Source organism: Schistocerca americana, chromosome X (genome assembly GCF_021461395.2).
Source record: "Schistocerca americana isolate TAMUIC-IGC-003095 chromosome X, iqSchAmer2.1, whole genome shotgun sequence".
Classification (NCBI taxonomy): domain Eukaryota; kingdom Metazoa; phylum Arthropoda; class Insecta; order Orthoptera; family Acrididae; genus Schistocerca; species Schistocerca americana.
The window spans coordinates 503,722,049-503,747,229 of NC_060130.1; the positions used below are offsets into that span (position 1 = coordinate 503,722,049).

General features: G+C 42.4%; 1 protein-coding gene across 4 annotated transcripts in view; it reads left to right on the plus strand.

The window, feature by feature from the left end:
* LOC124556606 overlaps positions 1-25,181 on the plus strand; it is a 445,831-nt gene that overhangs the window by 156,999 nt on the left and 263,651 nt on the right. The window contains exons 1-2 of one of the 4 annotated variants that reach the window (XR_006968630.1): positions 23,838-24,091; positions 24,293-24,514. The exons of 2 other annotated variants lie outside the window; for them this stretch is intronic. The gene's annotated coding sequence lies outside the window, so the exon portion shown is untranslated. Of the gene's footprint in view, positions 1-23,837; positions 24,092-24,292; positions 24,515-25,181 lie in introns of those variants that run through there. One more of the 4 variants, XR_006968631.1, reaches the window with a different exon arrangement.

The window sequence follows — 25,181 nt, forward strand, 5'->3', positions numbered from 1 at the left end:
CCAGATGAATCCAGACATCCTCTGATGCAAAGTGATTGCCGTTTTCGTGTGCGGAGACGCGTGGTGAGCGATACATGCCAAATGTTTTCCCGGAAATCGACAGATTTCCGAGGTTCTGTGATGCTGTGACAGCCACATGGATCTTATCGTTGTCCGTGGTCGCCTTAGCGCCAGTTATTACATCGAACAGATACTGATGGACCATGTGGTGGGTGCTTCTACCAGGTTTTCCATTCTTCTGTATAGGATTCGTGTTAGTATTCTGCAGCCGTGACTTATTAAACTGATAGTTCGATAATTTTCTCACGTGTCGACACCTGCTTTCTTTGGGGTTGGAATTATTGTACTCGTCTTGAATTCTTTGGGTATTTCGCCTGTCTCATACATCTTGCTCACCAAATAGTAGAGTTTTGTCATGGCTGGCTCTCCCAAGGCTATCATAAGTTCTCTGGGAATGTTTTCTGCTCCTGGGGCCTTGTTTCGACTTAAGTCTTTCAGTACTTTGTCAAATTCTTCTCGCAGTATCATATTTCCCTTCTCACCTTCCTCTGCGTCCTCTTCCATTTCCGTAATATTGCTCTCAAATACATCTTCCTTGCACAGGTCCTGTATATACTCTTTCCATCTTTCTATTTTCTCTTCTTTGCTTAGGACTGGTTTTGAATCTGAGCTCTTGATATTCATTTTCTCCAAAGGTCTCTTTAATTTTCCTGTAGGGAATACCTATCTTACCCCCAGTGACATATGCTTGTACATCCTTTCATTTGTCCTCTAGCCATTCGTGCTTAGCCATTTTGCAATTCCTGCCGATCTCATTTTTTAGACGTTTGTATTCCCTTTCGCCTGCTTCATTTATTGCATTTCCATATTTGCTCCTTTCATCGATTAAAATACGTATTTCTTTTGTCACCCAAGGATTTCTACTAGCCCTCGTGTTTTTACCTACTTCATCCTCTGCGTCCTTCAATATTTCATTTCTCAAAGCTACCCATTCTTCTTCTACTGTACTCCTTTCCCTTGCTCTTGTCAGTCGTTCCCTAATCTTCTTCTTCTTCAGTAGCTCTACAGCCCTTGGTGAGCCTTGGCTTCTTCAACAATCTTCCTCCACACTTCTCGGTTATTTGCTGCTCTTTTCCACCCCCGGACTCCCATATTGCTGATATCCATTATTACCTCATCGATCCATCTTCTTCTAGGTCTCCCTTTTCGCCTAACTGAATGGATCATACCTTTCATCATTTTCTTTGGCATTCTATCCTCTGCCATTCTCTCCAAGTGTCCTAGCCATCGTATTCGCTGTGATTTAACAAATTTTACTATGTCCCTGCCTTGTATTAACTCCTGTAATTCAGCATTGTAGCGTATTCTCCAGCCTTCTTCCTCCCTTATTGGCCCATAGATTTTGCGTAGTATTTTCCGCTCAACGCTTCTTAGAGCATTTTTATCGTGTTCTGTCAATGTCCATACCTCTGAGCCGTATGTGATAACTGGGCGGACTAGGGAATTATATATTAGAAATTTAGTTTTTCTTGTAATAAGGCTACTTTTGAAAAGCTGCATATTTGCAAAGTAAGCTCTGTTTCCTGCTTGTATTCTTTCCCTTATAGCCTTTCCAATACTGTTATCATTTGTTATTAGGGCTCCCAAATAGTTAAAAGAGGACACTCCATTGAAGCATTTCCCATTGATGTTTAGGTTTTTAGGGGTTCTTCTGGCCTCAGATTGTGACATTACCATATATTTTGTTTTGTTTACATTTACTATGAGGCCAATTTTTAAGGCTTCTGTTTCCATTGCCCGGTATGTTTCTAGGAGTGTATTGGTATTTCTTCCTACTATAGCAATGTCATCAGCGTATGCACATATCTGGCTAGTTTTCATAAATATGGTGCCTCTTTTGTTGATTTTATTTACTGCACTATGCAGGGCAATGTTGAATAGGACAGTGGAGAGGCTATCCCCTTGCTTCACACCTTTATTAAAGTCAAAGCTCTCACTTGTTCTGCTAAGGACCTTTACTTTTGCTCTTGTCTCTGTCATTGTCATTCTGATTAGTCTTATTAATTTAGCACATATACCAACTTCTTTCAGTACTCTGTATAGTTCTTGCCGAATTATGCTGTCAAAGGCTTGTTTGAAATCGATGAATAAGAAATGCAGATCTATATCATATTCATAGAACTTTTCCATCATTTCCCTAATACTCCCTCTGAAATCCTGTGCAATCTCTGGCTCTTTCAGTTTATCCAGGTCCCAACTCTTTAAATTCCTGCCTTCTTGCAGTTTATTAAGTTTTAATCTGAAGTTCATAACTAATAAATTGTGGTCAGAGTCCACACGTGCCCCTGGAAATGTCTTACAATTTAAAATCTGGTTCCTAAATCTCTGTCTTGCCATTGTATAATCAATCTGAAACCTTCCGGTGCCTCCAGGTCTCTTCCATGTATTCAATCTTCTCTCATGATTCTTAAGCCATAGATCGTTTTCTTCGAGGTAAATCATAATGTTCGAACACGATCAACTTAAACGCACTAATTCATTTCTTAGCATTCCACCGCCCGTAGTGCATTCACCGGAAATTTCATTAATCTGCCCAAGAATTTCTTCCGCTTTCATGTCGTTTGCTCACAGAAAATAAATTGCTGCAAGTATTTACATGCAGAGAGATTTTCTGTCAACATTGGCATTTTCAGTAAACACATATAAACGTAAAAAGAAACTTATATTCTCCATACGGATTTCGGTTGGTCGTGGTTGGCCCGTCGGGAGACCAGAATGTTCTCAGTAGGCCAGTGCTATTTCCACTTTCTTTTCGACAGTGAACATTGTTCTCACACAAACCTTCAACTGCAGACGGTTGGTTGAATGACCATTGTATCTTTTCCACGTGTTTCTAATTGTCTGCTGTCAACTTCAGCAAGTCGTTGAGTTACACTACCCCGGGCTGCGTCACTGTGTTCACAGGAGAGTAAAATCAGTTTTATGTTGCGTTTTCAATAACGTCATGTTTACGTGAATGGTCAAATGGGATACGTTTCTGAACCGATCTTGAAGAGAGGAAGTGGATTACCGAATAAAAAATACAAGGTTCAGTTCAAAACAGACATCCTGCTATTCTTATGTTCGCAATGAACGAAGTTAAAAGACAGTTATCCTGGTAAATATATCTCTGATAGTTAAAGAACATTTGCTTGATTCGTATTTTATTTTGCTTCTAGACAAAATGTTATCTGTAGTCATGCAGATAAATGAGGCACCCTGTGTGATGAAGATTTTAACTACGTTAGTAATAAATGTCATTACAAGGTGCACCTAAATTCTTTCCTTTTCTACTTCAGAAAATAGTTTGGTCACAATAAATTCTTTTTTAGATTTTTTGGAAATTATTTAGATTAAGTAATCGCACGAAGGGAAAGAGACAGCACTTTTTTTCACGATCTTTATCTGAGCAGTAGAACAGGGAAAACACTCCGCCACGCACCGCACAGTGGCTTCCGCAGTATATATGGAGAAACATATGGGTGATAAAAATGAATCATTCAAATCAGTGATAAATGATATTTTCAAAAGTCAGTGAAATTACTAATAACATAAAATAAAAACCGTTGCAGTACAAATGACGAAGACACATTTTAGAATTACGCTGTCACGAGCGAGAATACAGAAACGAATAATTAATTTGATGAAAAGCTGCCTCGCCTAATAACGCCTGAGAGCGAAGCCGATGTGTGGACGGCTTTTATAGGCACGTAAAGACGAATATTCGTCCACTTTGATCTGCTACCAAGGACCGACACAGTGCGAGAAACGGCAGAACCCGACATCGGCACTCTATCAATTCAGATGACACATGTCTGGCACCGCCTTTATCTGAACACTAATTAGCAACTGTTATTGAGAAGAAGCATAGACTATATGTTTTTACTCGCATCAAAAGTTTTTCGCGTAACCCAGATTATTCACTCTTCTGAACAGAGCCTTTATAATCTTGTAATTATATTATGGCTCTCAGAAGCTTTTTTCCAACAACAGCGACACGGATTATTTATTAAGTGTAAGAAGTGTCCTCTTTTATCATCCTACTAAGCAGAATAACTAGTTTATCTCCCTATCCACTACAGTAGTAATGAGACTGAAAAAGAGGCTATTTTCAGGGCTCAAAATCTCTTCAGTTACCTTGTCAAAGAAGTACTAGGTCGCTTTCTTGTATAATGGGGGAGCGGGTCATGAGTGGCCATCTCTTATTAAGAGGTAGGAATTAAGAGCTCGCCGACCTGAAGACCACTATAGAAATTGCACTGTTTATTTAATTTACCATTTGGCTCTGTGTGCAGCATTTTTGTACTCAATATATGATTCGAAGATGGTAAAATCCAAAAAAGGTCGTCTCCTTATTCCCAAAACATCCTAATTGTAGGAAAACCAAGAAATGTCACAAGTATTAGACACATTGATGCTAAGAACTGCAGAATTTTGTTGAAACTACGAATAAACGATAACAATGGGAACAACTGTCAGTTGCCCATATATGAAATGTTGTCTCAGAGTCTCAACGTATCAGATTTGATACAGCTTAGGAAACACTATTTTCAGAAAGTAACATAACGATTTCTTCATTTTCTTCAGTGTAATTGGAGTCAGTGTACCGTTAACAGCTCTTTAGTACTGATTCCAAAGAGAATAAAGCTAAATCAATAATATTAACATTTCCTTGTGTAGTCATGCTCAACAGTTTAGAAATCACTGCTTAGTGGCTGTTACTGAGACATAACGGATACTCCGACAGCGACAAGTGAATGGCATGATTTATTTATTTATTTCTCCGACAGAGTGCATGAAATGAGACACGAGTCGACGGTCATACGAAATACAGCGAGCGCTCTTTACCCATCAATAATATAACATGTGCTGTAAAGGTGTTGTTAGAGGTAAATAGTGCGATACTCTGCCGTGTAAAATTGTTTATTAATTCTGGATTACTGAGTATTATAAAATAGTCACTCCACCGGTTTCAGCACATTATTAGCATTGACAGATTCATAAAAATATCATGTCAAGAGCTACAGCCGTGCGGTTAAAGGCGCTGCAGTCTGGAACCGCAAGACCGCTACGGTCGCAGGTTCGAATCCTGCCTCGGGCATGGATGTTTGTGATGCCCTTAGGTTAGTTAGGTTTAAATAGTTCTAAGTTCTAGGGGACTAATGACCTCAGCAGTTGAGTCCCATAGTGCTCAGAGCCATTTGAACCATTTGAATTCAAGAGCTACACTTGGTTACACAATCTCTAAACTGAAAGTGAAGTTTGTTTGCGTGGCCTTAAAATATGGTATCGGAAGCGTAGTTCTTGGAGGGAAAACAAAGGGACGGGGAGAAAACAGCGCATTCCACGCAGTTAAACTCTTCTGTTGTGATCCTATTAGAAAAACTGAAACAAAGAGTCAAAATTTAAAAAATGGAGTATCAACGCCTTAACAAGGACAGCATTGTGGTAATAGGGACCCGTAGTACCCGGTGGCTCGTTGCAGAGTATCTGTATTGCAGTGAAATACCTGCACAACAGCACAAATCTCGACTGTATGCTCTGCGTGTCTTGTTCGGAAACAAAGTTGTTCCATGCGATTGCAGTCTTTCTCGGCGTATTCCACTGATGAATTCTTCTCGGGTTATTAGCCGAGTGGTGGCGTCGTCTTGTCGCAACGTTTCAATGAGTTTCGTACCCATCATATAATTGACACAACAGACAACATTTCTATTACTACCAAGAATTTCGTAGGCGCTCAAGTCATTATGCATGGTCCATCGGTGTTTTGCGGTGGAGTTTTGAACTTCACTCTCGCTAACAGGGATACGAATGAACATGGTAACGGCTGGGTCGCCGTTATTCAAGTGTTTTTGCTTTTTTATGGTAACAGAATATCTACATCTGCTGGAGAACTTGTTTTGGAACTTTTGTGGACATTCGAACCTAACAGACAGCTGTTAATAGACTTGTATTTGGAATTTACTAATTATTTAGATCATTTGCAAAATCATTTGCAAAAGGTGTCATTTTAGGTATTACCATTTGAGAAAGAGGAAGTATTTGCCTCTGTGATATAAGTACGAATGAATAAGTTGATGCAAGGAGAAGTAGACTTGAAGCAGTTTCGTAAAGTTGCTGTTTGGTCAGGCAGGAAAGGTAATTTTGCTTTGGAGTTTCGTTGTAAGAATAATTACTCAATCATTCTTTGAGGAAGGTATTATCAAAAAGAATAGAAATAATTGTTAAAGTTTACTATTATAATGGAGAAGCTTAGTGATTTGATTGATCGTGCAGAAGTTCGCAATATAGTATCTCCAAATTTGCCACAAGATGGCTTTTCATTGGCTTATGCGTCTGACAGCTTGTTTGTGTACATGGTAATCCTCATGCAAATGGTTGTTGTGGTAAGAGAGGTTGTGTATTTGGGAGTGAGAGTGATTCAGATATACCGAGCAGTCAGAAGTATTATAGGGTACGAAACTCATTGAAACGTTGCGACATGACGACGCCACCACTCGGCTGATAACCCGAGAAGAATTCATCAAAGTTGTTCCATTCACTCACAGTATCTGCTGCTGACAGTTGCAATGCTCACTTTACTCTTCGCCCTCAAGCTGGCAAACAAAAGCTGAACGAAGCGGAAATAAGCGTAAAGAGAGCATTGAGAGAAGCGTTCAATGACTTTGATACTAAAACTTCGTCAACCGATCTGAGTAAAACTCCAAGAGGTTTTGGTAGTATGTGAAATCGGTAAGTGGGTCAAAATCGTCTGTTCATTCACTCAGTGCCCATACTGGCACCAAAACGGAAGATAACAGAGAGAAGGCCGAAATACTGAATTCGGTCTCCCGAAATTGTTCACCGCGGAAGATCATAACACGGTCAATCGCCGGCCGTGGTGGCCGAGCGGTTCTAGGCGCTACAGTCTGGAACCGCGCGACCGCTACGGTCGCAGGTTCGAATCCTGCCTATGGCATGGATGTGTGTGATGCCCTTAGGTTAGTTAGGTTTAAGTAGTTCTAAGTTCTAGGGGACTGATGACCTCAGAAGTTAAGTCCCATAGTGCTCAGAGCCATTTGCACCATCTGAACCAAAGAATTTGCTCCCCTTCTAGCAGTAATTTATCGTAGACTGCTTGAGCAACGAAAGGTACCTAGCGACTGGAAGAAAGCGCAGGTCATTCCCGTTTCTAAGAAGGGCCGTTGGACAGATGCATTCAATTATAGACCTATGTCGTTGACGTAAATGTCCTGTTGAATTGTGCAACATGTTTTATGCTCAATATTTATGACATTCTTGGACAATGAAAATCTCCTCTATAAAAATCAACATGCATTCCGCAAACAGGGACCCTGCGAAACTCAGCTCGCTCTGTTCCTCCATGAGATCCAGAGCGCCGTAGACAACGGCGCTCAGATTGATGCCGTGTTCCTTTACTTCAGGCACGTCCCGCACTGCACTTTGGTGGCAAAAATACAAGCTTATCGAGTATCGGAGCAGATCTGCGACTGGATTCAAGACTTCCTTGCAGACAGTACTCAACACTTCGGCCTTAACGGTACAAAATCGACGGATGTATAGGTAATTGCCGGAGTACCCCAGGGAAGTATGATAGGACAGTTACTGTTTACAGTATATATAAATGATCTAGCAGAAAGCGTCGGATGCTGGTTAAGGCTGTTCGCAGATGATGCGGTTGTCTATAACAAAGTAGCAACGCCAGAATGACCTCCAGAGAATTGGCGACGGTGCAGGCTCTGGCAGTTGACCTTGAACGTAAATAAATGCAACATATTGTGCTTACATAAGAAAAGAAATCCGCTATTGTGCATCTTCACTGTTCATGACAATCCTCTGGATATAGTTTCTACTGCAAAATATCTAGGAGTAACTTTCCAGAGCGATCTTAAGTGGAATGACCACATCAAACAAATAGTGGCAAAAACAGATGTCATACTCAGATTCACAGGAAGAGTCTTAAGGAAATGTAACTCATCCACGAAGGAAGTGGCTTATAAGGCGCTTATTCGACCGATTCTTCAGCATTGTTCATCTGTCGGGGATCCCCACCACGTAGGACTGGTGGAAGTGGTAGAGAGGATCCAACGAAGAGCGGTGCATTTCGTCACGGGATCGTTTAGCCGGCGCGAGGGCGTTACGTGCTCAACAAACTCCACTGGCAGAGGTTACAAGAGAGGCGTTGTGCATCATGGAGAGATTTACTACTGAAATTTCGAGAGATCACTTTTCAGGAGGAGTCGGGCAACACATTTCTTCACCACACATACGTCTCGCGTAATGACCACGAGGAGAAAATTCCAGAAATTAGAGCCAATACAGAGGCTTACCGACAATCATTCTTCCCACGCGCTGTTAGCAAGTGTGACAGAGTTGGAGGGCTCAGTTAGTGGTACAAAATGTACCCTCCGCCACACACCATTACGTGGCTTGCGGAGTATGATGTAGATGCATTCAGTACTGGGCTGTTGTGTGTCGAGTTTATTTTTGCGCAGTTTCAGTTGCACGCTAACCGTGACACGCAGCAGTATGGACAGGCATACTTAAGATCGGTAGGCCGATATGCACGTTGTGTATGGATTCACCGAATGCAGTGAAAGACAGGCACAACGCCACTATGCTGACCTGTTCCCACAGCGACGGCAGCCACATCAACAGTACTTTTGCATTGTACGAAAATTTTACCCTGCGTTCTGACTTGTACGTTTTGGTGATTGCATCTCACACAATATTTTACTGTTGTGAAGCTATTTACGTAGAAACAAAGGTAATTCGGGTATCAAACTGAATAACTCATAATTAAATTTTCATTCTGTAAAGGGCCACCGTAGTTCAGGGGCACCTTATACTAAAATACTCAGAACATATTTTAAACTCCTAAATTTTGTAGATGGAGTTCGGATTCACCTGGATAGTCAAACGTAATTTTGAAAATAAAAGAAATAGTAATCCTGAACCATTTAAATTCTACGAAATTATTAAAAGGCATATTAAAATTCGTTGGAGTGGATTGCTACCCTGTGGCGAATGATATCAGTGAGTCATCACTGTGACTGCTTTGTAACAGTTAGCGATCGAGGCTCGACTTTTTTTCCTTTCTTTTTTTTTACTGGAGATGAAAGAGGGTCCCACGGTTTCCTAATAACTTGAATCCAGTCCTTCGACCTAATCGTCCGTCGATTAAGTTGCTACATCACAGTGGCACCTGAACCCAAAGTAGCATTTTCGAATCCAGGGGATAGTTGTGGTGAATTTCTGTAAGGAAAAATTTGAAGAAACACGGCTTGAACTACCGAGAAGAAACCCACTTGTTGGTTTTGGTATGTTGATGGTTATCGGAATTTCTGAACTTTCTAAATGATGTTAAATTAATTCTCATATGAAATTCGGAGTGGAAAAAGAGAGAAACAATGTCACATTTAGTTTTCGGATGTGCAGATACATAGAAATACTGACGGAACTTTAGCTCACAAAATTTACTGAAAACCCACTTACACGGACAGATTATCATATTCTTTGATGCTGCCGAAGTAGCGAATTCTTGATCTTACAAGGGGTCTTCTTCCTTTATTACGTTCTTGACATACTTGATAGATTTACCTTCCTCTGGAATTTGAAATGCATGTCCAATCCAGCGAAGTCTCCTAGCTTTAATTTCGTGTACAATATCTGGTTCTGGTCAGATCATAATATTCTTTGTCTGTTAACAGTAGAACACTGAAGATGGTAAATCATCCATTGTTACTAAACCATCGTAAACATGACTACTCCATATTTTTTTAAAAGTAGTCACAATTTACGGTTTATAATTATAAGGTCTCCAGTGGTATGTCACATAGAAAATGAGTATAAAATGGTTCAAATGGCTCTGAGCACTATGCGACTTAACTTCTGAGGTCATCAGTCGCCTAGAACTTAGAACTAATTAAACCTAACTAACCTAAGGACATCACACACATCCATGCCCGAGGCAGGATTCGAACCTGCGACCGTAGCGAAATGAGTATAAAACGTACTGGTTTACATCCTGTGCTGACAATACCAGATTGGCAGGAACCTCTAATTGATATCAAATGCAATCTTAATTTTGGGAGGGTTTAGTAATCTAGGGTTAATATTGTCTACTCCACTGTGTTATTCTCTTCGTTCTCTCGGTCCCCACATGTGGACCTTCGTGCACTATTTTTTTCTCCGCAAATAGGCTCATTTTTCCGCATATAGACAAATGGTCTGCGAATGTGGATAGTCTAGTTCTTAGTTTTAAAACCAGGGCGCAGCACCTTATAAGGAACGATTATGTTAGCTTACTGCTGGTCATACGCAGAAAATTGTTACTTCAATAAATCCGAAAGGTATGTAAATAATTATTATGCCTAAATATTGTACTAAGAGTCTATGTTTTTTGCCTAACGTTCGGTAATTATTCTAGACGTTGGGAATTAGTTCAGGTCGCTCGGGGTAGCCTTGCGGTCTGGGGCGCCTTGCCACGGTTCGCGCGGCTTCCCCCGTCGGATGTTCGAGTCCTCTCTCGGGTATGAGTGTCCGTGTTGTCCTTAGCCTAAGTTAGTTGAAGTTGGATTAAGTAATGTGTAATTCTAGGGACGGATGACCTCAGCAGTTTGGTCCCATAGGATCTTCCCACAAATTTACAAATTAGTTAAGTTTTGCATAATTTTTTTCGTTACTATGGAATAACACATTTTATGAAAGCCCTCGTACGTGGACCTCTGGTCATAATGCATATATGATAATTTCAATTTAGTCTTTGATAATGCAATACTGACAGCTGTTTCTACAAAACTATAGCAATGCATGAAATATTCACTAACAAGCAATTAGAAGCTCTTCTTAACACCGACAAAGCGGAATTATTTGACTGGAAAGACGACGAATTTTCGTTTTAGACTGAAGACTGTCTCGCTGAGCTTGATGAAACTAACTGGAGAACAATGAGAAGGTTAAGATGTCGTGCCACTTGCTGGGAGAAGAGGCTGTAGTTCCACAGTGAATTACGCTGACAGCTGAGGTGTAGATGGCGTCGAAAATGTGATCTGTGTTTAAGCAGTTTCAAAAGTTAGATTGTACAGTGTTGGGCAACTATCAAAATTTGTTGAGGCAAGGAATGCCTCAAAGTGCAGGAAACATGGTTTCAGTTCGATGATAAGAGACGTGCATCAAATGTGGAATGTGTTTATGTGCTGTGAAAAATAATTATTTTGAAGCTTATCATATTTACTGGCAGAAGCACATTATTACCTGCAGAAATTGTTATATGATTATTATTTTCTTGCATTTACGGGGTTGTCTTAGAACATCAACAAAAATCTGTATTGGAACTCAAATATTAACGTTGAGAATCATATATATATAGGATGAGTCACTAATTGTTGCCACCAAGAATAGCTCCGAAAGTGTGATAGGAGCTAAAACGTTTGTGGGACAAAAGTTGCATGGGACAACGGGGGCCATAACATAACGTTGGTTTTTTGTTGCAAGGTGGGATCGCGCCAGAGATATGAAGGTCAACTTGGTTTTTTTAAATGGCATGCTATAGTTGCGTACTTATGTTCTGATAGCGGCTATCGAGACGGGTCCAGTGACGTGTAACAGTAAGGTCTTTGAAGGTCAACGAAGGTCAAAAAGTTGGTATGAACTTACATTTACAGATGGTGTTCGAAGTGATGACCATTGGTATCAATGCAGTGTGGCAATCTTCTTATCATGGATTGAGTGGCACTTATCAAAGCACATGCTCTGACAATTCTCTCTCGTATATCGTGCAAATAGTAAATATTCGCCGAATACGGCGTATCCATCTAAGGTGCCATTGACACGTAAACGCCATTCGACGGTTTCGCAATACATCACTAATAGGAACGGTAAGACTAGTATCGTCGAATCAAGCGAAAGTGAATTATGTATTCCTTCGAAGAACAAGTCGATATGCTTCTCATTTACGGAGAATAGCAACGAAATTCAGTGAGAGCTAGAGACTTATACGCTGAAAGATATCCTCAACGTACTCATCCTACACGTCGTTCATTTTAATGTGTGTATGATAAATTGAGAACAACTGTACCTTTAATGCATTGGAAACATATCCGGCAAAGGAAAGTTACTAACGAGGAAACGGAAATTGGTACTCTGGCCACTGTGGCTCGAGATCCTTCTGTTAGTTCGCGTCAAATCGCAAGGGAATCTGTCATGAGCCAGAGTAGTGTTGTTCCGTTCTGCATCGCCTTAAATATCATCCTTACCATATCAGTCTCCGCCAAGAATTAATTGGTACGGATTGTATGCGTCGCACTGAATTCTGCCGATGGGATCAACTTTAGATTCAGAGGGATGACACATTTATTCATTGATTTTATTTACTGACGAGGTTATATTCACGAGCCATGGAAATGTTAATTTGCATAACATGCATTATTGGGCAACTGAAAATCCATGTTGGCTGCCGTAAGTCGCACACCAAAAACCGAGGTCGGTGAATGTATGGTGTGGGATACTGAAGGACAGAATTATAGGCCCGTATTTCATCAGAGGAAATCGTTATGGTAGGAAGTACACCACATTTCTGCAAGAAACATTAGGTTTATTATTGGAAGAAATACCTTTAGGAACAAGGAACAGAATGTGGTATCAACACGATGGGTGTCCGGCACATTTTTCGCTGATGGCTAGAGATGAGGTGTAGAGACAACTCCCAAATCGTTGGATTGGACGCGGAGGAGATGTGTCGTGGCCGGCTCGTTCGCAAGACTTGACGCCTCTGGATCTTTTGTTGTGGGGATTCGTAAAAGACATTGTGTATAAAGACGTTCGAACTACACCTGACGATATGCGAGAGAGAATTGTCAGAGCATGTCCTTCAGTAAGTGCCGATGTGATAAGGAATACCACCAATCCATGATAAGAAGATTGCAGCACTGCATTGATATAAATGGTCATCACTTCGAACACCTTCTGTAAATGGACGTTCATGCCACCTTTGTGACCTTCGTTGACCTTCAAAGACCTTACTGTTACACAACATAGGATTCGTCTCGATAGCCGCTATCAAAAAATAAGTACCCAGCTATAGCATCCCATTTAAAAATCAATGTTGACCTTCATATCTCTGACGCGACTCCACCTAGCAACAAAAAATCAACGTCATATTATGGCCCCCGTTGCCCCATGCAACTTTTGTCCCACAAACGTTTCAGCTCCTACCATCAAAACATATATCATTTGCATTTGTATCATATCTGTTAATTAGTTTGCTGGAAAATATGAACAGAAAAATTTCTTGCGATTTTTTTTCTTTTTTTGTCTGAGGAGTGAAGAGGTTATCTTGGATCCCACCAAATATCTTTTTCATAATTTTCCTTTCAATGGTTTTTGATTTTACTTGTTCTGATTTTGTTAACGTCAATGTCTCACAAGCGTACGTCAGAACATATATGATAAGATGTTTGTGCGCACGAATCTTTGAATTTCTTGAAATAAGTTTGGTTTTTATGCATCCAGTAATGCGAAAAAACAGCTATTAACTTTTTGAATTCTGCTATTTGTTTCTTCTGTAGTTAACAAAGTTCCAAGGCAAGCGAACTGGGCTACTGTATCGATTTTCTTTGCACCAATTTTAAAAGTATGATCTGCCTTAGTTTGCCGTGAGAGAATGGGGTTTTTAGTTCAAATGGTTCAAATCGCTCTGAGCACTATGGGACTTAACTTCTGTGGTCATCAGTCCCCTAGAACTTAGAACTACTTAAACCTAATTAACCTAAGGACATCACACACACCCATGCCCGAGGCGGGATTCGAACCTGCGACCGTAGCGGTCGCGCGATTCCAGACTATAGCGCCTAGAACCGCTCGGCCACTCCGGCCGGCGAGTTTTTAGTTTTTCTTTTGTTAATTTCTATTCTTGTTACACGTAAACTGTCATAGAACATTGTGTTAAGTGAATTAACTTCTCGTTCATTCTACCCCAAGATTGTGATGTTATGTGCATATGCCAGTATGTAATAACACGGACAGATACATTGACAAATTTCAGTCCCCATCCCAAGAAGTCAAGATGAATAACTGAAGTAATTATTGAGGGGGCCAAATTAATATACAAGTCTGAGGCTTAGAGGATGAGCTATGCCATTTATGTTTTACTTCAAGAAATAATAGCTACTTTGGCAAAGAGAGAAATAGGGCACTATATCCTAAAATATTTTAAGTTTCCGGAGAATAAGAACCAGCTAAAGGGAATGATTTCCTTTCATTCGTAAAAACAATCACAGCTTATATCTGCAGAGTGCTAAGAAGAAACAGTACTGACAAAGTGTTGAAACCCACAAGAAATGTGCGTGAATATTTGGATACTATGAAGGACCCATGCGTACCGCTTGTCAGGGCAGTAGTATATAAAATCCGTTGTACATGAGGTCAAGTGTACACAGAAACTACTATAACAAGCATCAACCCAAAGCTTAAAGAACAGAAAACAAATCGTCAACTCGGAAACGGTGGATAAATCGGTAGCAGCAGATTAAACGCTGGCACCAGGAACTCGTCAGATTTGATTCCCATTTCTTTAGTCCTGCCATGGTGCAATTGTTACTAGGCTATTACTAGGCTAGGATTTACAGAGAATCCATAGAAATTCAAAAACATAAAAACAACTTCAGCAGAATAGAAATATAATACAAATAAGACTATTTCTGAGCTATAGTGTCGAAGAAAGGAAACGACACCAACTCTTCTGCAGTACACTATCCATACGTGCAATCAGTTCGGCTCGCTGAGCTTGTTTGTCTTTGAATAGCTTCTGTTTTTCGTTCATTGTTATTCCATTCCTTCGTCCCAGAGACGCTGTTAGTAGGTCAGCTGTGGAACAATGCTCCACTCTTCAGCCAAAGGAGTTTAAAAGATACAAAGATTGAAATAAAATTTTTAAAAGGTTGATCTACGTACATATATTTTTGAAATATACGAAACTAGCGAACCGCCCCGGGTTCGCACGGATAGCGTTAAAAATCTACGGCCGAACGACTGTTATGATAAATCTGCCTCATGAATCATTCTACCCATTAGCGAAAACCGTACCAAAACCCATATTGTAGTTCCTAAGATTAGCCTTCACATACAGACAGAAAAAAACGTGGAGAGGAACTTTGATTTATATTGTGAATAGATATGTGGTGAAGAATTATTCATTTACGATGTTTGAAATGCATACGAAAACAATATCTGTCCTTTAAAACAGTGATCATGAGTTAAAAATTACTCTGCATTATACTTCACTTCACTACCGCTTGATGGGAGGTAGCTACATTTAGTAGCAGTTATGAAAAGTGGGAAAGTGGAATGTTCTTAAGGTGCATTTAAAGTTTTATGGAGATAAGCAGTTCAAGTGAGTTGGGTTGTGACGATAGTTAAAATATGGGAGTAACAAAAGCACACATAGTATTAGTGTTGTTCTTTACAGTCTTGGCATGTGATATGGTCGTCGTTGTTCATGTGAAATCTACATCTACATCTACGTCTACATGGATACTCTGCAAATCACATTTAAGTGCCTGGCAGAGGGTTCATCGAACCACCTTCACAACTCTCTATTATTCCAATCTCGTATAGCACGCGGAAAGAACGAACACCTATATTTTTCCGTGCGAGCTCTGAAAAAATGGTTCAAATGGCTGGGACTTAACTTCTGAGGTCATCAGTCCCCTAGAATTTAGAACTACTTAAACCTAACTAACCTAAGGACATCACACACATCCATGCCCAAGGCAGGATTCGAACCTGCGACCGTAGCGGTCGCGCGGTTCCAGACTCTAGCGCCTAGAACCGCTCGGCCACCCCAGCCGGCTGCGAGCTCTGATTTCCCTTATTTTCTCATGGTGATCGTTTCTCCCTATGTAGGTCGGCATCAACAAAATATTTTGGCATTCGGAGGTGATTGGAATTTCGTGAGAAGATTCCTACGCGATGAAAGACGCCTTTGTTTTAATGATGTCCATTCCAAATCCTGTATCATACAGTGACTCTCTCTCCTCTATTTTGCTCTTCTTTGAACATTTCGATGTACTCCGTCAATCCTATCTGATAAGGATCCCAAACTGGGCAGCAGTATTCTAAAAGAGGACGGGCAAGCGTAGTGTAGGCAGTCTCTTTAGTAGATCTGTTACATTTTCTAAGTGTCCTACTAATAAAACGCAGTCTTTGGTTAGCCTTCCACACAACATTTTTTTTATGGTCCTTCCAATGGGTGATTTCTTGTGTTGTGTTGATTACATTCATTGCTACGGCTCCTTGGTGTTCACAAACTTGCAATTGGCACTTAGGGTACAACATCATGATCAACTCTACAGCAGAACAAAGATCACCACAGCACATGCCAGAACGCTGAAGAGCAACTTTAATGTCTATGTGTACTTTCGTTAAATGCCTTTATATTCCCATTGAAGCCCGAAGGTGACGTTTATACCTCGAAACATGTTGCTTCATTAAATAATTTAAGTAAGTCAACAAATGTTGTGACTGGCAGTGGTTTCTGAAAAACCTTTTCATACGGATAGCTAGGATGCGGCCCGAGCGTAGGAAGGAAGGGTGGTAACCTGATACGGGGACTGGATGTGAGGGCCAGTTTCTTTGTGAAGGTGTAAGGCCGTTAAAACGGCGCTGGAAAGAGATACGAAGGGCGTGCAAGTGTAAAGTGAGTTGTGGGGGTGAGATTATGGGAAGTACGGGATGTAAAGTATAAGATATACAGAGGTGTTCAGTGTTGGGAAGGAGATGGAGAAAACTGACGAGCTGGCAAGGGATTCTTGTAGGGGAGGGTAAGCGGTTGCCGGACCATGGTGGCCGAGCGGTTCTAGGCGCTTCAGTCTGGAACCGCGCCACCGCTACGGTCGCAGGTTCGAATCCTGCCTCGGGCATGGATGTGTGTGATGTCCTTAGGTTAGTTAGGTTTAAGTAGTTCTAAGTTCTAGGGCCTCCCCCCATAAACCATGGACCTTGCCGTTGGTGGGGAGGCATGCGTGCCTCAGCGATACAGATAGCTGTACCGTAGGTGCAACCACAACGGAGGGGTATCTGTTGAGAAGCCAGACAAACGTGTGGTTCCTGAAGAGGGGCAGCAGCCTTTTCAGTAGTTTCAAGGGCAACAGTCTGGATGATTGACTGATCTGGCCTTGTAACAATAAACAAAACGGCCTTGCTGTGCTGGTACTGCGAGCGGCTGAAAGCAAGGAGAAACTACGGCCGTAATTTTTCCCGAGGGCATGCAGCTTTACTGTATGGATAAATGATGATGGCGTCCTCTTGGGTAAAATATTCCGGAGGTAAAATAGTCCCCCATTCGGGTCTCCGGGCGGGGACTACTCAAGAGGATGTCGTTCTCAGGAGAAAGAAAACTGGTGTTCTACGGATCGGAGCATGGAATGTCAGATCACTTAATCGGGCAGGTAGGTTAGAAAATTTAAAAAGGGAAATGGATAGGTTAAAGTTAGATATAGTGGGAATTAGTGAACTTCGGTGGCAGGAGAAACAAGACTTCTGGTCAGGTGACTACAGGGTTATAAACACAAAATCAAATAGGGGTCATGCAGAAGTAGGTTTAATAATGAATAGGAAAACAGGAATGCGGGTAAGCTACTACAAACAGCATAGTGAACGCATTATTGTTGCCAAGATAGATACGAAGCCCACACCTACTACAGTAGTACAAGTTTATATGCCAACTAGCTCTGCAGATGACGAAGAAATTGAAGAAATGCGTGATGAAATAAAAGAAATTATTCAGATAATGAAGGGTGACGAAAATTTAAGTCATGGGTGACTGGAATTCGGTAGTAGGAAAAGGGAGAGAAGAAAACGTAGTAGCTGAATATGGATTGGGGCTAAGAAAAGAAAGAGGAAGCCGCCTGGTAGAATTTTGCACAGAGCACAACTTAATCATAGCTAACACTTGGTTTAAGAATCATGAAAGAAGGTTGTATACATGGAAGAACCCTGGAGATACTAAAAGGTATCACATAGATTATATAATGGTGAGACAGAGATTTAGGAACTAGGTTTTAAATTGTAAGACATTTCCAGGGGCAGATGTGGACTCTGACAACAAACTATTGGTTATGACCTGTAGATTAAAACTGAAGAAACTGCAAAAAGGTTTCAGGGAGAGCATAAGGAAACAATTGACAGGAATGGAGGAAAGAAATACAGTAGAAGAAGAATGGGTAGCTTTGAGGGATGAAGTAGTGAAGGCAGCAGAGGATAAAGTAGGTAAAAAGACGAGGGCTAGTAGAAATCCTTGGGTAACAGAAGAAATATTGAATTTAATTGATGAAAGGAGAAAATATAAAAATGCAGTAAATGAAGCAGGCAAAAAGGAATACAAACGTCTCAAAAATGAGATCGACAGGAAGTGCAAAATGGCTAAGCAGGGACGGCTAGAGGACAAATGTAAAGACGTAGAGGCTTATCTCACTAGGGGTAAGATAGATACTGCCTACAGGAAAATTAAAGAGACCTTTGGAGATAAGAGAACCACTTGTATGAACATCAAGAGCTCAGATGGAAACCCAGTTCTAAGCAAAGAGGGGAAAGTAGAAAGGTGGAAGGAGTACATAGAGGGTCTATACAAGGGCGATGTACTTCAGGACAATATTATGGAAATGGAAGAGGATGTAGATGAAGATGAAATGGGAGATACGATACTGCGTGAAAAGTTTGACAGAGCACTGAAAGACCTGAGTCAAAACAAGGCCCCGCGGAGTAGACAACATTCCATTGGAACTACTGACGGCCTTGGGAGAGCCACTCCTGACAAAACTCTACCATCTGGTGAGCAAGATGTATGAAACAGGCGAAATACCCTCAGACTTCAAGAAGAATATAATAATTCCATTCCCAAAGAAAGCAGGTGTTGACAGACGTGAAAATTACCGAACTATCAGTTTAATAAGTCAGAGCTGCAAAATACTAGCGCGAATTCTTTACTGACGAATGGAAAAACTAGTAGAAGCCGACCTTGGGGAAGATCAGTTTGGATTTCGTAGAAATGTTGGAACACGTGAGGCAATACTGACCCTACGACTTATCTTAGAAGCTAGATTAAGGAAGGGCAAACCTACGTTTCTAGCATTTGTAGACTTAGAGAAAGCTTTTGACGATGTTGACTGGAATACTCTGTTTCAAATTCTAAAGGTGGCAGGGGTAAAATAGAGGGAGCAAAAGGCTATTTACAATTTGTACAGAAACCAGATGGCAGTTATAAGAGTCGAGGGACATGAAAGGGAAGCAGTTGTTGGGAACGGAGTAAGACAGGGTTGTTGCCTCTCGCCGATGTTATTCGATCTGTATATTGAGCAAGCAGTAAAGGAAACAAAAGAAAAATTCGGAGTAGGTATTAAAATCCGTGGAGAAGAAATAAAAACTTTAAGGTTCGCCGATGACATAGTAATTCTGTCAGAGACAGCAAAGGACTTGGAAGAGCAGTTGAATGGAATGGATAGCGTTTTGAAAGGAGGATATAAGATGAACATCAACAAAAGCAAAACGAGGATAATGGAATGTAGTTGAATTAAGTCGGGTGATGCTGAGGGAATTAGATTAGGAAATGAGACACTTAAAGTAGTAAAGGAGTTTTGCTGTTTGGGGAGCAAAATAACTGATGATGGTCGAAGTAGAGAGGATATAAGATGTAGACTGGCAATGGCAAGGAAAGCGTTTCTGAAGAAGAGAAATTTGTTAACATCGAGTATAGATTTAAGTGTCAGGCTAACCATGTATGGAAGTGAAACATGGACGATAAATAGTTTGGACAAGAAGAGAATAGAAGCTTTTGAAATGTGGTGCTACAGAAGAATGCTGAAGATTAGACGGGTAGATCACATAAATAATGAGGAAGTATTGAATAGGATTGGGGAGAAGAGAACTTTGTGGCATAGCTTGACCAGAAGAAGGGATCAGTTGGTAGGACACGTTCTGAGGCATCAAGGGATCACCAATTTAGTATTGGAGGGCAGCGTGGAGGGTAAAAATCGTAGAGGGAGACCAAGAGATGAATACACTAAGCAGATTCAGAAGGATGTAGGTTGCAGTAGGTACTAGGAGATGAAGAAGCTTGCACAGGATAGAGTAGCATGGAGAGCTGCATCAAACCAGTCTCAGGACTGAAGACCACAACAACAACAACAAGTTCTAGGGGCTGATGGTCTCAGAAGTCGGACTGCAAGGGGAAGTGGAGTTCAAGGATTTGGAGGGATTGACAAAATGTTGGAGGAGCAGATATTCGAATAGCAACTGACGAAGGCTTTATAGCGTCTGACGATGTCTCCAGCATTAGAAGTGGAGACGTCAGCCGGTGACACATGGCTTAGATCACGGCCGACACAGGGGTAACAAAAGTCATGAGATACCTTCTAATATCGCGTCGGACCTCCTTTTGCCCGGAGTAATGCAGCAGTTCGACGTGGCATGCACTCAACAACGCTTTGGAAGGCCCTGCAGAAATAATAAGCCTTAGTTTCTATAGCTATCTATAGTTGCGACAGTGTTACCGGTGCAGGATTTTGTGCACGAACTTTCCTCTCCCATATATGTTCGATTTGTGGCCAAATCATTTGCTCGAACTGTCCAGAATGTTCTTGAGACAACTCGTGAACAGCTGTTGTCAGCCATAAAAATTCTATCGTTATTTCGCAATATGAAGTCCATGAATGGCTGCCAATGGTCTCCAGGTAGTCGAACAAAATCGCTTCCAGACAACGGTCGGTTCTGTAGGACCAGAGGACCTAGTCCATTCCATGCAAACACAGCCCACCCCGTTATGGAGCCTCTACCAGCTTGCACAATGCCTTGTTGACAGCCGGCCGGTGTGGCCGTGCGGTTCTAGGCGCTTCAGTCTGGAACCGCGTGACCGCTACGGTCGCAGGTTCGAATCCTGCCTCGGGCATGGATGTGTGTGATGTCCTTAGGTTTGTTAGCTTTAAGTAGTTCTAAGTTTTAGGGGACTGATGACCACCGATGTAAAGTCCCTTAGTGCTCAGAGCCATTTTTTGAACCTTGTTGACAACCTGGGTCCATGGATTCGTGGGGTCTGCACCACACTTGAACACTACCATCAGCTGTTACCAACTGAAGTCGAGACTCATTTCAACAGACCACGGTTTTCCAACCGTTCAGGATGCAACCGATATGGTAGTGAGTTCACGACAGGCTCTACAGGCGATGTGCGCGTTATTAGCCGAGCGGTCTAGGGCGCTGCAGTCATGGACTGTGCGGCTGGTCCCGGCGGAGGTTCGAGTCCTCCCTCGGGCATGGATGTGTCTGTTTGTCCTTGGGATAATTTAGGTTAAGTAGTGTGTAAGCTTAGGGACTGATGACCTTAGCAGTTAAGTCCCATAAGATTTCACACTTTTTTTTTTTTTTTTTTTTTTTGTGTAGGCGATGTCGTGTTGTTAGCTAAGGCACTCATGTCGGTCTATTATTGCCATAGCCCATTAACGCCAAATTTCGCAGCACTGTCCTAACGGATACGTTCGACGTACGTCTCACATTGGTTTCTGCGGTTATTTCACGCACTGACAACTATAGGCAAACACCGCCGCTCTCGGTCGTTAAGTGAAGGTTCAAATGGCTCTGAACACTATGGGACCTAACATCTGAGGTCATCAGTCCCCTAGCACTTAGGATTACTTAAACCTAACTTACCTAAGGACATCACACTCATCGATGCCCGAGGCAGGATTCGAACCTGCGACCTAGCGGTCGCGCGGTTCCAGACTCACGCCCCTAAGACCGCTCGGCCACACCGGTCGGCTCGTTAAGTGAAGGCCGTCGGCCACTGCATTGTCCGTGGTAAGGGGCAATCCCTGAAATTTGGCATTCTGGGCACACTCTTGACACTATGGATCTCGGAATACTGACTCCCTAAGGTATCCGAAATGTAATGTCCCATGCGTCTAGCTCCACCTATCTTTCAGCGTTCAAAATCTATTAATTCCCGTCGTGCGGCTACAATCACTTCGGAAACCTTTTCACACGAGTACAAACGACAGCTCTGGCAAGGCACTGCACTTTTATACACTACTGGTCATTAAAATTGCTACACCTCGAAGATGACGTGCTACAGACGCGAAATTTAACCGACGGGAAGAAGATGTTGTGATATGCAAATGATTAGCTTTTCAGAGCATTCACACAAGGTTGGCGCCGGTGGCAACACCTACAACGTGCTGTCGTGAGGAAAGTTTCCAACCGATTTCTCATATACAAACACATATACAGGTGACCGGCGTTGCCTGGTGAAACGTTGTTGTGATGCCTCGTGTAAGGAGGAGAAATGCGTACCACCACGTTTCCGACTTTGATAAACGTCGGATTGTAGCCTATCGCGATTGCGGTTTATCGTATTGCGACACTGCTGCTCGCGTTCGTCGAGATCCAATGACTGTTAGCAGAATATGGAATCGGTGGTTCAGGAAGGTAATACCGAACGCCGTGCTGGAGCCCAACGGCGTCGTATCACTAGCAGTCGAGATGACAGGCATCTTATCCGCATGGCTATAACGGATCGTGCAGCCACGTCTCGATCCCTGAGTCAACAGATGGGGACGTTTGCAAGACAACAACCATCTGCACGAACAGTTCGACGACGTTTGCAGCAGCATGGACTATCAGCTCGGAGTCTATGGCTTCGGTTACCCTTGACGCTGCATCACAGACAGGAGCGCCTGCGATGGTGTACTCGACGACGAACCTGGATGCACGAATGGCAAAACGTAATTCTTTCGGATGAATCTAGGCTCTGTTTACAGCGTCATGATTGTCGCATCTGTGTTTGGCGACATCGCGGTGAATGCACATTGGAAGCGTGTATTCGTCATCGCCATACTGGCATATCACCTGGCGTGATGGTACGTGGTGCCATTGGTTACACGTCTCGGTCACCTCTTGTTCGCACTGACGGCACTTTGCACAGTTGACTTCACATTTCAGATGAATTACGACCCGTGGCTCTACCCTTCATTCGATCCCTGCGAAACTCTACATTTCAACAGGATAATGCACGACTGCATGTTGCAGGGCCTGTACGGGCCTTTCTGGACACATAAAACGTTCGACTGCTGCCCTGGCCAGCACATTGTGCAGATCTATCACCAACTGAAAACGTCTGGTCAATGGTGGCCGAGCAACTGGCTCGTCACAATACGCCAGTCATTACTCTTGATGAACTGTGGTATCGTGTTGAAGCTGTATAGGCAGCTGTACCTGTACACGCCATCCAAGCTCTGTTTGACTCAATGCCCTGGCGTATCAATGTCGTTATTACGGCCAGAGGTGGTTGTTCTGGGTACTGATTTCTCACGATCTATGCACCCAAATTGGGTGAAAATGTGATCACATGTCAGTTCTAGTATAATATATTTGTCGAATGAATACCCGTTTATCATCTGCATTTCTTCTTGGTGTAGCAATTTTAATGGCCAATAGTGTACCTTGTGTACGCGACACTAGCGCCATCCGTATAGGCGCTTATCGCTATGCCATGTGTTCGGTCACCGCTGTGTAATGCTCGTACAAGTAAAATCAGCAAGGAAATGCGATCGCCAGTGTTGGGTGTGAGCTTCCGTGTGTCGCCCTGCGGGCCAGCGTGGGCGCTGTTAGCTGTGTGGCGGCACGCGCCGCTGCTTGTCTTTGTGGGATGTAGGTGGCTGGCGGGCGCGCCTCAGCCCGGAGGTGTATTTCTGGACGCCGCGGCGCGCCGCCCATCACTCGCGCCACGGGGCGGACGCAGCTCATCTGCACCTACACATACCATCTCACGGTCTGTGGTGGAGGGTACTTATAACCTCCCCACAGATGTTAGCGTTTTCGTTATTTAAAAACACCAATGACAAGTGAATAAGGAGGATCTGTTCTCTTAAATCAAAAGAACGTGAATATTCTTTTAGTGACAATTGCAGCAAACCCGACGAACATACTGATTTTCACTGTTCAAAACAGCTGCGATCTACGGAGACGAATTCCAGTGGGACGTAGAGACATCTTTAGAAGACACGAGGTAAGCAAACCTTTCGTCCAGCAATCAGTGAACCACCTAGTACACATTGTTACGATTTACTCTCGCAGTTTATCCGACATGTTCCACGGTGTGCAACTTACTGTCAAGAGCAGCTTGCTGAGTTAGTATGTACAAAGCTACGTGTACAAGCCTTTAAAATGTTTTGAGCAGATGGAGAGAAACACTTGTTATGTTGCACAGGTACACCGTTTCACCGCTAGAGCTACCTGAAGGTTTCGACGCTAAAGACATTCAGAGACGCCCGCACCGTAGGCGAGTGGTCAGCGCGTCTGAATCTCATGCGGGCTGTAGTTGCGGTACTGCCAGGGATTCATCGTGGCGGGAGGACTGGAACGGAATGTACTCAGCCTCGTAATGTCAGCTGAGAATCTCTGTCAAATGAAAATGATACAATGGAAAACAGTAAGTAGACTGTTTACTATTTCAAAACTAATCTCCATAACTGTTAAACCATTTATCCCACTGTGAGATTAGACGGTCAGTGCCTTCATGGAAAAACGTTTACAGTTGCCTGCAGACCATGATTGTACCCAGACCTGCACCTCTTCGTAAACAGACGGCCACGAATGTCTTTCTTCAGGGCTCTAAAAATATGGAAACAACATGGTGACGGTATATGGGATGTCTAAGGGCTTCAAGTGAAACTTGTGCAGTGTAACTCCAACCACTCAGAAATGTTGACTGACGGGTAATACCCGCCCACAAGTTGCCGAGACTGTTTCCAGTACACTTCAGAAGTATCGCTGGGAAGCCCTTATACATCTTTCACATAATCCCGGTCTCTCCCCATGCGATTTAGATATTTTTGCAGCCCTGTAGAAAGACATTCGTAGCCGTCGATTCGCTTCGGACGATGAGGAACACGCCTGGGTACAGTCATGCTTCCCTAGTGTAATGGTTCTACATTTACGTGACCATTACGGCACTCTAACCCCAGTTCTCGATACCAGTAATATCGTACTACTTTTCTGCGAAGTAACAGACATATTTTTGTAACAATATTCACATTTGGTTTCATTAATGTATAGGTACTCCGATGTATCGATATATTACAGTGATATGGTTCTTG